This window comes from Dipteris shenzhenensis, chromosome 27, assembly GCF_047967505.1.
Source record: "Dipteris shenzhenensis isolate YYH24624 ecotype China chromosome 27, Dip_SZ_1.0, whole genome shotgun sequence".
NCBI lineage: Eukaryota > Viridiplantae > Streptophyta > Polypodiopsida > Gleicheniales > Dipteridaceae > Dipteris > Dipteris shenzhenensis.
In genome coordinates, this window is record NC_141622.1 from 6,650,191 (window position 1) to 6,666,402 (window position 16,212).

Below are 16,212 nucleotides of genomic sequence, written 5' to 3' on the forward strand. Positions count from 1 at the left end.
GGTCAGTGGTAATTAATTTAATTGATGGTAGCTTAACATCAATAGATACACATTGGGGAATGGCAGGTACGACAGGATGATAGGGCTAATGAGGATATGTTCAAAATCCCAAGAGACAATCACTCAACTCAAATAAAATGACCATATTATGATAGATAACTCAAAAATTCTTTAGATGGTAACATCCCAATGTGAACACCTATTAGATGAGCCATAAAGCATTTCAATTGAGAAGCTTGTGGTAAGAACAAAATGTAACCAAGTCAAGCCAAGTGTTCTCTCAAACCTTAACTCATAATACCTAGACAAATATTCAATGCCAGAAGAGTTAAAGGGTCAACTGAATGCATGGCCAAGGGAAGACCCTTGGGGAGGATGGCCTTCAAGTGGAGTTTTATATGGCCTTCTAGGATTTAATTGTCTTCTAGGATTTTATGTGGTCTTTTGGGGTCTCATTGGTCCTTGGCTATAATCCAATTATGGAACAAATTGATTGAGAGGGGTTTCTTGGATATAAGTGGGGAGGTAATTCCTCAAAGCTTTCTATTCATCTTTATGCTCTAAATAAAGCACAACAAAACGAGCATTCTTGGGACAAAGAAGAAACCCCTGGAGTTACTCATTAACAAGGGACTCAAGATAATCAATGAAGGGGAAATCTTCAGATTACTTAGGATACCCATGGCTTTTCATCACAACATGAAGGCAAGATGGGAGTGGCTTTTGCAAAAGATAAAGGATAATTTTTCAAAATAGCAAGGCCTTCAATCCTCACTTGCTAGAAGGAAATTGTTCTCAAGTAAGTCATCTACCTATCTGTCATTTATTTGATTTCTTGCTAGTACTTTACTAAGAATAGGAGTGGGTAGATCAACTCACATTTTAGAATCTTTTTGTGGGGAGGAGAGGCAAAGGAAAATTCCAAATGTTAGATGGGAATTCTGCATAATGCCAAAGAAAAAGGAGGATTAAAAATAATTATGAAAAGATCCTCGGCTAGGCTCATGGGTCAATGGATGATTAAGCTGTTAAAAGAAAAGAACAGGGTGTGGGTAGCTTTGATGAAAACAAATTTGGAAAAGACTACACCTATGAGATATAGGCCTCATAGAGATGGCAGATGCTGTAGATGCCATAGACATCAAGAAGATATCCCCAAAAAGATTATGTTTAATGTCTTTTGAGTGCTATGAACACATCAACAAAAGTAAACATTCTAACATCTTCTAATTTTAAATTTTATTATGCTATTAGGATATGTCCAAAATTAGGATGTTTTATTAAGACCACTGGTATACATAAAGGAGAAAAAGACCAAGGGCATACACGACTAAATCATATAAGATCAATCATAAGTTATAAATCATGGGGTAAACATGGGCACTAAGGACTAAAGAGGATTTTATGTGTCTTGGACACCACTACTACACATAAAAGGAGAAAAAGACCAGGGGCATACACAACTAAATCATATAAGATCAAATATGATTTTGTATAAGTTACAAATCATGGGGTATACATGGGCACTAAGGACTAAAGAGGTTTTAATCTGTCTTGGCACTAAAATTAATCACTCTAATCAAATTTTAATTCCAACTTGAGTATAGAAATTCCTAGGGCTAAGTTTTGGGAGAATTAGTTAACAAGAATGAGGCCAAAATCCACATCATTAATGGGACTCCATCATTGAATTGATAGTTAAAAAGAGTTACGAATGCATTTACCAAGTTTCTTCATATTTCCATAGACCTTATAATTCTAGTATTCATCATTTCCCCATTTATTTTCACACTAGGCAAGTCCATGGTCACCTTTTCTTTTGCATTATCAAAAGTAGTGTACCGAAATGAATGTTGTGTAAAGTTATTTAGCTTAAGTAGAATATATCATTATGCTTATAAAAATCATTTTTTAAATAATTATATAACATGTATGAAGAAAAAAGGTCATAAATTTCTTGATTTTATTTTTCTCTTTATTCCAAAAAATATAAATATTTCATTGATTCCAAACCATGTGCCCTTGTACCTTAAATACTGAAGTAAATACATGAAAGTGTTTTTTTTAGGACTAACAAATATTTTGCTATCTCTTTGTGCTTCTAAAAACAAATGAACTTTACTATGTGGCACAATGGAGAAATAAGGAGAATATATTATAGCTTTAATTTGGGAAAAGCAAGAGAGCCAGATACAGTTCTAAATATCATTGGTGAAAGATTGAAGAGGTTTCTTTAGATGGGGATGAACGTTTTTCTCTAGTTTGAGAAGGTGTTTGTATGATCCACACTTGGCATTTTGTATTCAGACCTACCATAAATGTCATTAAATGTGCTACTAAAACATATTATGCCCCCTAATGTGAGACAAACGTGGCGTGCTTCGTAGGAACTTCATATTTTATAGCTCATCATTAACACAAAACATACAGAAAAAGGATCTTGTCATATGAGACAAAGCCCTTTTTTATATGAGACATGCTTTACACCATTTCATTGAAACTTTATATTTCACACCTCATCATTAGTACAAAATTCTTGTCAACTATTGGCATTCCATGTCCTTTGAGTATATTTGAGAGTAACATGCAGAGAGAAATAACATGATTTAAATGACTTAGGCATTAAACAAATACAACATTCAAGAAAAGTGTGATGGTATACATAATTGTGAAATGTTTAATTTAATTCTTATGTAAGAGCAAGGAAGAATTCGATGTCATCTATACCATAATGCCCTTTATAGCCAATTTGAAAATATGAGATTGAATAATGACATAGGTTACTAATTTTCCAACATTTCCAATACCAAAATGAACATATTGTACTACTTTTAGCATGTTCCGTCTCATGTTAAGACTACCAATCTATAAATGTTATTCCTAATGTCAACAAATTGAAAAAGTTATGGGGATTACCTATGGGGCATCATAGATTATCTTGAATTGTATTGCTACAATGAGCAACCTCCTAGACTTTGATATTTTTAAGAGAGTATTGCTTCAAAAGAAACTTCCAAGTAACTAACACCTAAAAGTTGCACCCTTTAAAGGTGTGGTTGAAAGTCTATTTGGTCCCTTTATACGCATGCACATGGTGTCGTGTTAATAGTAGGAATACCATTTCTCATTAATATACTTAATAAAGTAACTATAGACAATTTTGTTTACTCCATCTATTTGTATATTCATTTTAAAATTTAAGCACATTGTCCAATTAGTCTTGTCAACATGTGGCCCCATTATAAGCTTGTTCCATTGCATTGTCCAATTTCACATTGCATTACCAATTAGCCTTGTTGACGTACGGCCCCACAATAAGCTGATGGAAAAAAAGCATTGATAATGAGATAAAGATTCTATAAAGGTGTATAGTATAAGCATGCTTTTGAATTGTTTATCCCACAAGAAGTTCTACATGAAATTGATAGAAGGGCATTTCACACCATGCTTGCCCATAAAATAGGTTATTCTATAAATCCTACCCTAGAAATCATGGTGGAGAGAGAGAGAGAGAGAGAGAGAGAGAGAGAGAGAGAGTATACACATCACGAAAATGAGAGTTTTGCTCAATTTTTTAAGGTTTGCATCAAATACGTGTTTAAAAAGATGTACATGAAATAACAGAAGGAAATTTGACACTTTGATTGCATATGGGAATGGTTATTTTCAAAATCCTACTAAAAATCTTGATGAAGGAAGGGGAGAGAGAGAGAGATCGTGTTTCTCAAGGTAGTCTCTATGTTTGAGAAGTCCAATGATATATTTGCCCAAATCGAACTTGTCGAGCCTTGACAAATAGATTTACCAATTGTGTGTGGACATCCCTTAAGGAGGGTAAATCATCTCAAATGTGTCCATACCAGGGGCAAACCATAACTAGGTGTATTCGTCTTCACTAAACCTAAATCACAGAATTGGCATATTCTTTTTCCACTAACTAGGTATGTTCGTCTCCACTAAACCTAAATCACAGAATTGGCATATTCTTTTTCCTCTTAGCAACTTATCCCACCCTCCTCTCTGAATTTTGTTCTGAGAGACACAAGAGCTCTTTGTCTGTGAAAAGTCATTAGTGTACATGTGAGTTAGTTGACCTATGTGTTTTGAAGGATAAGAGAGAGAGAGAGAGAGAGAGAGAGAGAGAGTGTACACACCACTTACACAAAGAGCTTCAAATTTGGTAGTAAATTTATCTTGACATCACATGATGGTGTATGATTGACACATGGGTGGTGGCGTATGCCAAGGTTATGGTTTAGAATCATTGTTAAGGTGGATGAGGTTAATTGTCTAAATGAGGAAGCATGTAACCCATGGAAGGAGCAGGGGCTTGAATATAAAAAATAGGTGGGTAGGTAATGTGTCAAAGTAAATATATCAAAGTGGTTGGGTAACATGGCATGAGGCGAAATCCAAGGTGGGAAGCCATGTGCCAAGGTGCGATAGGAGTTGAGTGGGGGGACATCAAGCATGGTGGGAGGGATGGGAAGTGTGTGAGTTTGAGAGGAGAGAAAGTGTGCTACAACATGGTTTGTTTTGTGAGGGCAAGGGGATAGCGAATGGGGATCGAATGTGGTCATTTGCAAAGTTTACTTTTCCATTGTGAAGGGTTCTAAGGTGGATTCTATAATGTCAAGGAAAGGGTGAGATGCCATGCAATGTGACGCCGCAACGCTATGTTTCCTGGCATTTAATATTTTATATAAGCAGTCGCCCTTTGCCGGTAGCGTGCCCCAGTTGCATAGCTTTGTCTGAGCGCGCATGTACAGGTCAACAGCCCCCTGCTCCAGAGTACGGCGGGTCATTGTACAATTGATTGAACGCCAAAACATCAGAATAATAATCATTAATATAAGGTCCCCACACATCAAACACGGAACTTGCCCAAGCAGGGTATCGGGCTCTACCTATTTCAGAAACGTCTCGTGCGATTTGCGTGATACACTTGCAGAGATTGCCAACGATGGGGAAACAGTTTCCGATTATCCGATCTACATCCATTGTGCTGGCAAACAGCAGTCAATTCGTTATCCCGGCGCGAAATTCAAAACGGTAACTCATCCATAAACGTTCAAACTTTCGCAGCATTGTAAGGGAATTTCGCTTCTTCCCTGACAAACCGCCGGAACGAGCCGAATCATCAGCAGAAGCGGTGTGGCGCTTTCGGCAAAATCGGGCAACGCGATTTTCTCAAAGACAGAACGGAATTGGGACAGAGTGGAAGTCCGTCGGCCAGACCGTAAATCTTCAGCAACAACAAAACTATCGATGGACGTGAAACCTAAACGTGATTCACGGATGCGACGGAGGCATCGGAGAAACGTCGCGAATGCAAGAACAAGGGGAAGAAACCACGGACGGAAAAACAAATCGCAAACGGACGAATCTTAACGACGATCATTACGATAAATCAACTGGGGAGAGGTGGAAAGAACGCAAGGAGACTTTCACACCCGTCCGCGGACGGAAATTTGCTTGTCCAGCACTCTAAAGCCACGTCGGTCGGACCCCTTTTCACAATAGGGCAGACGTTTAAAGATAAATAATAAATGTGATTCCAAAGATACACTAAATGCCCATCCCATGAGTTATCTTCTTGACTCTTCCTTTTGAATGATGACAAAGAAGGAATACAATGTCTCACCAATCATCGAAAGTCTCCTCATAGTACACATCACATACACGATGGCCATGCACTTTTTTTATGCTTTCACCTCGGAATCTGCCCTTTGTTCATTACTTGTTTTGCACTTTACAATATTTTATATCATACTTTCCTCACCTAACAACTTCACCTCTCAAGCTTGTCATTTCATAATGAGACTTCAGCAACGACAAGGTCAAGTGAACACGATTATTGTATCTTATTTGTAAAATGGGATGCCCTTCCAAGAAGATGGTAAAATGTCATCATCATGAATATTTAACTAAATTTTATTGTATTATGGATTACAAAACTATTCTTGTAGTTAGAAAGTCAAACAAATTTTCTCAAAATGCCATATGAGAAACTTTCAACGTTGCAAAAACTTTTACAATGGAGTGTTATTTAAATTCTTATAAAATTCCACAAAATTGCATTAGTTTTAAGTATTTTTAAAGCTCCTACAATCATATCCTTGTACTTTTGCCACTTACAGTTTGCAATCATAGAAAAATAAAACTAGATTGCGTTCCATCTACAAAACTACATTCAATTATCTACAACTTGACACCCTAGAGCATATCATTGTTTGATACATTAGTGTGCATACAATTTGCATTTTTATGTTAAACCTATGTGGAACATCAAAGTGAAGTATATCTTTGATGTTCTCAATAGGTTTTGCTTTAGCATATATGAACACATGCAAATTGGTTATATGGTTATGGACAGTAGCTATACAAGCTATGAAATGCTGGTGAGAATACAAAGATTAAATTTTCATGAGTACTCTATTTACCATTAAGGTCGATAATTTGTCTATGCATTAGTATATGAGCAATGATATGCATGGCAGTTGTTTAGAAAACATTGATCTGAATGGATTATATGCATGAAAGCCAAGGTGAGATTGAGCATTAAAAGTTGTCCTCGTTTAAAAAGAAAAATCAAGCACAATGGAGGAATTTTAAAATAACATCTACTCTTTGCCCATCTTATATTCCTTATTTTAGAGTTTGACATGGCAATTAAAGGCTCTGCCACATGTCGATCAAGGGGAAGTGGGGATTAAAGGCTATGCCATGTTGAAGTCAGTGGGGATCTATCATGGCGGTTATCAATCTTGCAACTCTCCTTTGACATGGATTAATAACTTGAAGTAGATGAATGAAATTATAATGCTACTTAGGTTGATTCTGTGATCCTATAAAAAGCTTGTTAATTAGATGAATGACATTATAATGCTATTTTTGTTAATTAGATTAATAACTTGAAATAGATGAATGAAATTATAATGCTACTTGGGTTGATTCTGTGATCCCATAAAAAGCTAATGAGAGAAAACTTGTAAATTTGTTGGTGAAGTTATTATTGAAGCTATTATTTCTTTAGAATCATTTTATTAGAATAAGTTATTTGATTATCAATTTCATTATTTATGTAGCAAACTACATATGTCTTATGGAATAGCTAAAGTTCATTTAAAAATAATGCTTGAGTACTTTTTGGAAGCATTTTGTCTTAAATATCTACTAATTGAGCTAGCTGTAATAAGTTGCAAATTTTAATATGGATCGGTATTAAAAGCCTACCTTTTTAATATTGATCCTTGAGATGTCCCTTCCTACATTATTTTGAATAACAAATATGGCCTTCAATGGTCTTGTTTAGATTAAATGAGAAAGAATTGCTATTAGCCTACTCGATCCACCATTTTGTGGAAATTTATATGAATTATTATATTGGAAATAATTATAGGTGAATTGTATCACATTCCCTTGTAGGATGGTACCATCTCATCCTTAATCACTCAATGGATCGTATTATTTTAATATCTTTCTTTGAAGATGGGTATACTTCATGATTGATAAGTCAAACACATGACTGATTCAAACAAGTTTCTATACATTAAAGCATTTGAAAATAGTAGCAAGGTGAAGATTCGAGTGTTTTATAGGGAAGAAGGTAGTTTATATACATAACAAGAGTCCTTAAATTTTTATTGAGAATTGGCATTGGGAGGTGAGATCCATAAGTAGATTTATCCCACAAAAATCATGTACCCAAGGGAAGAAGAGAACCCTACTAGAGATTGCAAAATGGTGTATCAAAGGGGAAAAAACTCTACTAGAGAGTACAAGATTTATGTTAAAATGAGAAAATTATATAAATGCATAATAGGCAAGAGTAAAAAGCAATGCAACAAACAGAACTAATAGGTAAAAAGACAATGTATGAGTCTTTATATGTAGATTTCAATTGGACTTTATATGCGTTGAAATAGAACAAATTCATATCTCATAAAATCAACATTGTAGAAATTCTATACGCTATACTAAAATTGTAGAGGAAAATGATATTTGGGTATGATAAGATATTGACAAGAAACTAGTTAAGCAAGTGAAATTGGATTTAGTATAAAAACACAAAATGAAAATCCTTGACCTTTTACATTATCTCTTGGGCATTGAATTCTCTTTTTCACTTCACAATAGAAATATGTGAATAGGATTATAAACAAATTCAACATGGCAAGTTCTTGTAAACCGCTCTTCCATTAATGGAAAGCAATATAAATTTGGACAAAGAACTAAACAAATTAACATCAAATGGCAAAGTCTATAGATGATTGCTTGCAAATAGAAACAAAGATTATGACTATTTCTATGCATTGATAAATTTGCAAAATACACTATAAAAGCTTAATATAGAAGATTAGGCATTCTTAGATGTGTTCATCAAGCACATGTTCAACCAAGTTTATATTACTAAAAACAAAAGCAACATATAAAACTTTAATAAAAAATATAAGATGCAATATTGTTGAGAAACGTATGTGAAGAACGAGGTTTGATGCATCTAGTCCAACAATATTGTAATTAATATAAATTAGCAAAAGCATTAGCCAAAGGTCGTTTTTCATTAAGTAATTACTTTGATGGACATAAGGGAGCACGTCACTTTAGTGGAAATCATAGAGTAGCATTAGATGGTGTGACACCAAGGATTATGTTTCTTCAAGAAACATGCGGAGAGAGATATCTCAATAGCTTGTCAAGTGTATAGCCTATTATGGATGGAGTAAAATTGACAGGGATCAAATAGATAGATATCATATGCCTACAAGATTGCATATAAGGACTATATCGTATTATGCAATAATGCATGATGACAATAACCCTGATGTTCTATGTGAACCTCGTTTCTAGGTCTTCTCCCTCTATTCCAACGTTGTTATACTTTTCTCTGTAATAATTTTGTGAGCTTCCTTAATACCGCATTAAACATTAAGTCTAGGTTTTTTTACTTGTTTTGGATTTTACACCTTCTAGCTTTTTTACAGGATGCTATTGATTTGCACTGAGCTTGGACTCATGACTCGTTTACTATACCAAATTTTATTAATATAATTTCTATGTTTATCATGGATATTATGATGACTTTTTATAAATAAAATGTATGAACTTGCCACAAATTTTAAGGTGTATCAAATCCATACAAATTATATTCTAAAATCATAAATTTGTTTTCATTAAGTTTTGTTAATACTATGTGAGAAAGTTGATTAACAATAAAAATATTTCTTAAAATGGAATGTTCATGAGTTTAAAAATAAAACTATAATCCAATTGAATGCCTTTTCTTTAAACATATTTTTTCCCTAATAGCATGGTTCAACTTAGACAAGCATTCTTCTTTTTTAGAATACCTTTTACAATATTTTGAGAATATATTATTTTTAAAGGGACTATGGAATTTAAGGATAGGATAGGTCCTAAAATTTAAGTTCATCTTAATTACCATGGTTTATATTAATTACAAGATAGAATTTATTATGGAGCATGCTTTTTGGCAGTAGTGAATTCTTTATCCCAACTTTATTTCTTGGTTTATATTGTTGCAATTGGTACACTATGGAAATCTTTGAAATCAAGATCCAACATGGATATCACATGGTAAAGTTTGCCATTTCCAATGGCTACCAATGTTTAACCTTGATAAAAAGCCATGTTTTTTCATGTTTCTCTTTGCAACAGTAGAGACATTTGATCAACTTATGTGTTTGAAAATTTTGCTTGAATTTTTTATTGAATTCACTATATGTAGGATGTTGATAAAAATTCGGCTAGGTGACTTAAGTGGACTAATTCTAATCCAAACATGTAGAAAATTTGCTATGAATCATGAAAAATAAAAATGTTGAAGAGGATCTGTTAAGATACAACCTACTAGGTACTTCCCCAAGTACTAAGGAGGATTGAAGGCACTACTTACCTTCCAACTCAAGTGAGCAATGCTTCACTAAATGTTATCACATGAAATTTGATATTGAGTTTGATGAAAGCTTTATACTATGATCTTACAAAGTAGGCCATGACATATCTCTAAGTCTGACAAAACCAATTTCCACTTAGTAATACCTACAATCTTGGCATTCTAATCAACATAGGCTCTAGCATCTATTTTTATCCTATTCCAATGAAATACAACTATAGGCCATCCTCTCTACTCACCCATACAATGAGATGAGAAGCGTTAGCAAGAGTAAACGTATGGTGTACCATTTGTTAATTATCATACCCTTGGTGGTGAACATGATACTCACTGCCCAAGACATGTGCATAGACTTTCAATAACAAAACCGTCATATGGATGTTATCCATGATTAGGGAAAGTTATTTACATAACAATGACTAATTTACCTTGGTAGCCCAAGTAGGTGTAATTTTGACACTATGAAATTCTTCAAAATCAAACTGTTGGACAGTGTACAATGGACATACTTGGGTCAATCTGAGCTCTCCCATGCAACTAAATGAGAAGCACAATGTACAGTGTACAATGGACATACTTGGGCCAATCTATGAGCTCACCCATGCAACTAGATGAGAAGTACTAGTAAGAGGAGATTTGTTGTATTGTAGTTAGTGTGCCTTCATTGGTGAATAAGACTCTCAATACCAAGGATAGTGTATGCAACTAGATGAGAAGCACTAGCAAGAGGAAATTTGTTGTATGGTAGTTAGTGTGCCTTCATTGGTGAATAAGACTCTTGATATCAAGGACAGGTGCTTAAGTTTACAATGTGTATAATGGACATACTTGGGTCAATCTCTGAGCTCACCCATGCAACTAGATGAGAAGCAATGTACAATGGACATACTTGGGTCAATCTCTGAGCTCACCCATGCAACTAGATGAGAAGCACAGTGTACAATGGATATACTTGGGTCAGTGTACAATGGACATACTTGGGTCCAATCTCTTTGCTTAATGGACCGTGTACAATGGACATACTTAGGTCCAATCTTAGACTGTGTACAATGGACATACTTGGGTCAATCTTTGAGCTCACCCATGCAACTAGATGAGAAGCACTAGCAAGAGGAAATTTGTTGTATGGTAGTTAGTGTGCCTTCATCAGTGAATAAGACTCTCGGTACCAAGGATAGGTGCTTAAGTTTTAATAAAAGAGCCATCATGTTCTCCTTGATTAAGGAATAATAATGGAAATACTTGGGTCAATCTCTAAGCTCACCCATGCAACTAGATGAGAAGCACTAGCAAGAGGAAATTTGTTGTACAATGGACATACTTGGGTCAATCTTTGAGTTCACCCATGCAACTAGATGAGAAGCACTAGCAAGTGCTTCTCATCTAGCTGCATGGGTGGATAGTGTACAATGGACATACTTGGATCAATCTCTGGGTAGTTAGTGTGCCTTCATTGGTGAATAAGACTCTCGGTACCAAGGATAGGTGCTTAAGTTTTAATAAAAGAGCCATCATGTTCTCCTTGATTAAGGAATTAAAAAAATTCCCAATCTTGTTAGTACTAGATTCATGTCGAAATTTTATTAGGTTTATGAAACTAAATTGTAATATTTGAAATCCCGTAATTTTTTAATGACCACTATGGCTGTTTGAGCCTATGTTGCCTCCACTAAAATGCTAAACAAATTGCTTAATCTATGCAAGAATTGAAAGGAATAGTTTAAATGGAATCCAAGTAATCGTATGATTTTCATAATAGAATGAATGCAATTAAAGGACACTACAACTAGTATTTTAAAGAAAATATAATCTCAAAATATGTAGGTTCAAAGATATTTTATCCAAAATAAATGTCGGTTATGTATCCATCCTTGAATGTAAGATTGGTTTGTAACACATTATAAAGTTGATTATAAACAGGGTGTACCTTTGTCGAAATTGCAAACTGAAGGCATTATGTCAACTTCAATGTCACATCTCTGCTATGATAAAAAAAAGGTAGACATGACCTAGTATCTAAGGATGGATCAAATTCATCTAAGTCAATAAGGAGAAACTATATTGAAGATATGAGAAGGAGGAGAAAGGGAAACTGAGTGCCATAAAGAGAGGATTTCTGTCAAAAGAAAAGTGACTTAATGAAATCTTGTCAATGTAAAAAAATGAGGTCTCACAAGGACTAAACTCTCATGCTCTTAACATGCATAAACAAATGATAGCTTATCTTTCAAACTAAAATGATGAAGGGACTTTACCAAAAGAAGGGCTTATGCCTTGGAATGCACACTACTCCTTAAGATGATTATAAAAAAGGATTTATGCCATGGGCTACACACTACAAAAATAGGGCTTATGCCTTGGGCATCACACTACTCCTTAAAGATGATTGCTGTAGCATCCACCATTAAAAGCATCGGGGACATGGGTACCACCCAATGGCCATGCAAATATCCCAAAGTACTCTTCAAAAAAGATTAAAAAGCAATTAAGTGAGGTTGTGGCACATTTATATCCAAGCAACTTATTGATCATATTTCAAATAATATTAATGAAAAACTTTCCTCAATACATGGTGATTGATGTTAAATTGTTGCAAATGCCAAGGGATTCTCAATACTTCTAATACCACATATAGCTTTAGACAAAGATTTACCTTGTGATATGGAAATTATGACCAACACGCATGCCATATTTGTATCATATCTTGAACTTAGAAGGAGCCAATCATCCCATTAGGGTAAGAATACATTTCCTCTTAAAAGCCCCCAATCACCATATGAACAAAGATTGTGTAATACTTATTTTCTGGGCTAGAACAAATCACAAATAGTGACGTATACATAGAAATAGAACCCTCCCAACAAGCAATGAATTTTATTTTCATGAGAGTAACATACATGCAAATATCTCTCTTTGTAGCTATCACATGCAACAAATGGTCAAGAGGATGGGAAAGGGACAGATTGAAACCCAAAAAGTTAAAAGCTTAAAAATCTAGAATGGAGGATCATGAAGATGAAGGAGGAGGGAACAAATAGTGATAACAAGGATATGAGGTGACATCCTCTATAAACTCGAGTGTAGGTGTGACATAAAATTACATACATATGCAATTGAGATTTTGATTTGATAGCAAAAATTGCTTCTATGTTGAATAGAGATTTCATCAATGCCTAGTAGATATTTTGAAGTTCATAAATCATCATGTGCAAGCAGAGACCATAAGTTTACACATTAATATTCCAAACAATGATGAAAAAATGAAAGCCAACATTGAATGATTTCTCAAATATGTAAGAGAGAAGCCAGTCACCTTTTCCCAAGAAATAGATTTTTGCTAAAAAAAATTAGGAGCAAAGAGAGGGAGAGGTTTGATGTAAAGTGTTTGTAGCCACTCGTCTAGTGTCTCTATGGTTGATTTTAAAGCATAACATGGGTTGACTTAATCCTTCATCCACCATGATTTGCCAAAAATATATGGATTATGAAAATTGGGCGACGAGTTAGGGGTTTATATTTTGAGAGAATTGCCCAAAATATATGGATTAATGATTGCATAGAAAACATATAGAATAAAAGCTGTTCTTGAGACTCACATTATGGTTTGTTTTATATGTTAAACAAAAACAAAAGCAATTATTTTTTGAATTAAGGATGCTTTACACTTGTCTTTAGGTGGATGACTTGTTTTACTTTCCGCTTCTAGCTTATAAACATAGCTACAAAACACACTTCGCTAAAGAATGGGTTTTGCTCAATCCTTGACCTTGCTATTTTGTGATAGATGATTGGGAAAAGTAAGGTTATACTAAAATGTATTTATGTCTATGACATATTTACCAATCATCGGATGGCACCGAAGGTAGATTCTCAAAAATATTAGTAAAATCTCAACTTGATTGTGCCTTTTTGAACGGATAATTGTGAGTTAGACACCTTTTAAGAGATATAATACATACATTAATGGGATGGTGGTCATTTTATGGACCACTTCATAGTTTTGTATGGTTCATTAGGACATGGAGGCTAGAGCCCTAGTTTTATAAGTTGCCATTCTTTTTGTAGTTTTTGAAGTTTATAAGTTGTCAGTTTTTGTAGTATTTGCAATTTAAATCATGACTTTTGCTACAATTTTAGTTCTTAAAAAAAAAAGATTCACTCAACATTTAATTTTGTAGGAGCTTATGAGTTGCTACAAACCGAGTCCAAATTTAACCACATTTTTATGCTCCTAAGACTTCTCTATTGCATTTGGTTAAACATTGTATCTTCCTGCAAATGTCTAGGCTACACAATATGTGCATGTGTGATGTAGGCATTCGTCAAGGTAGAAGTATGCTTCAAGCAAAAGCATCTTTGAGAAAAGTCGTCCAACTTCAAAGTCATCACAACAGTTACTCTTGTAGAGTCTCTCTCTCTCTCTCTCTCTCTCTCTCTCACACACACACACACACACACACACACAAAGAAATAACATGAAGATTAGTTTCAGAAGCCTCCAAAAATTCTCTCTCATCTTGCTATTGAGACAACAAGAAGATTGGTTTCCAAAGCCTCCAAATAAAATGCTGGCTTTGTATGAAGACCTCTCTCTCTCTCTCTCTCTCTCTCTCTCTCTCTCTCTCACACACACACACTCACACACACACACACATGCACACACGCACACACACACACACATACATGCACACGCTAATATCGCCTACACACAAGGATTGGTGGCAATAATGCTAGCAAAATATGAGGATACGAATGCTGTAAAGCACATAGGGGCAAGCAAGTTACATGTGGAAGAAGGAATATTTTGAATTATGTACCGCCATTCAGTGCCATCTTCTATAAGCAATAAGACACAAACGCACACACATGCACACATATATACAAACATATGCACACAATGTTGTAGAGAAAGTGGTATAAAAGATACATTGGTTAAGGTTGTGCACTCGACAAGTTGGCGGACGAGTTTGCAGTTTCCCAAGGGGAGGAAGATCTGTTGAGAGCAGTGCTGGAGAGAATCCCGGATGGGTGGCCAATGAACCAAGCCTAGAATTCGGATCCATGGCCTTGACGGACAATGGGTTGTCCGGCGAACCCTGCTCATAAATATTTCCACTCGAGTCATTAGTAGACGCCTGCACCAGTAGGGAGGGTTGGCGGCCAGGCTTAATTAGATCTGAGGATTAAGGAGAGGGGCTGCGTGGTGGAAGAAAAGGCTGACCGAGATCTGGAAAGACTGTAGGGTGAGAAAGACAAAGTTCATGCTCTGGAAAATGCTCCACCGATGGCTCCTGGTCTGCTTCAAGCTAGCGAAGAACATGCAGGTCAATCCCAGCTGTACCCTCTACGAAAAAGTGCACGAAGACGTTATCCACCTGTGCTGGAAGTGCTCATTTGTCAGAGAAGTGTGGAGTTGCATGGAGGCCACAATAAGAGGAGCAGAGCTAATGGCAAGGCTCTACATCAGCAAGTAGTGGAGGCTCCCAATGATGGGAGAGTACGTCAGGATGCTGTCGACTCTGATTGTGTGCTAGCCGTACCTTAGGGCGGCGATAATCTTAGGAGTCTGGGAAATCAGGAACAGAATGGTGTTTAAACATGGCATCTAAGTTGGCTGTAGAGCCACTACAATCCTCGCAGTTGTGAAGACCTACCTTAGGGACTTCGAGAATCTTCTTGATAGTACGGACCCCGTTGTTAGTCATGCTATCAATCGAGGCGAGCTTTAGGGTAGGATAGCTCTGCGTAGCTCGCTCCTAGGAGCGCAGGCCTCAGGCTCTTGCCCCCATTTCAGCCAAATTTTGTACGGTTTCCAAGGGACTAACCCCCTTATTTTGTTCCCTTTTTTTATACTTAGTGTAAGCATTCATTTTATTAAAAAAAAAAAAGAGAAGGTTGTGCAGTTACACTTACTACCTTGGATGAACCAATAGCATGGGATCAGTGTGGCTCCTTTCAATCCTCACATGATATTTCACGAGCTACTAATACTCATGGCTCATTCAATCTCTACTTTTGCCTTAGGTTAAAACAAATTTTGATAAACTAAAATGAGGTGAGATGCATTTCATTTTTCTTTCAAAAATTTAATTGTTTTGTACTCATTAGAGGGAAAAAGGGCTTGATTGACCGATATCTATGCTCTTAAATGGGGATTGCATGTAGAGAATTGCACCTTTGACGTTGATTGCCAACCACTAGACTTGAAATTGTTTGTTTTCTTATTTGTGGGATGACTATTAACTATGTTGTAGATGATGCCATCGCTCTCGAATGAGGGCAACCTCCTCTAA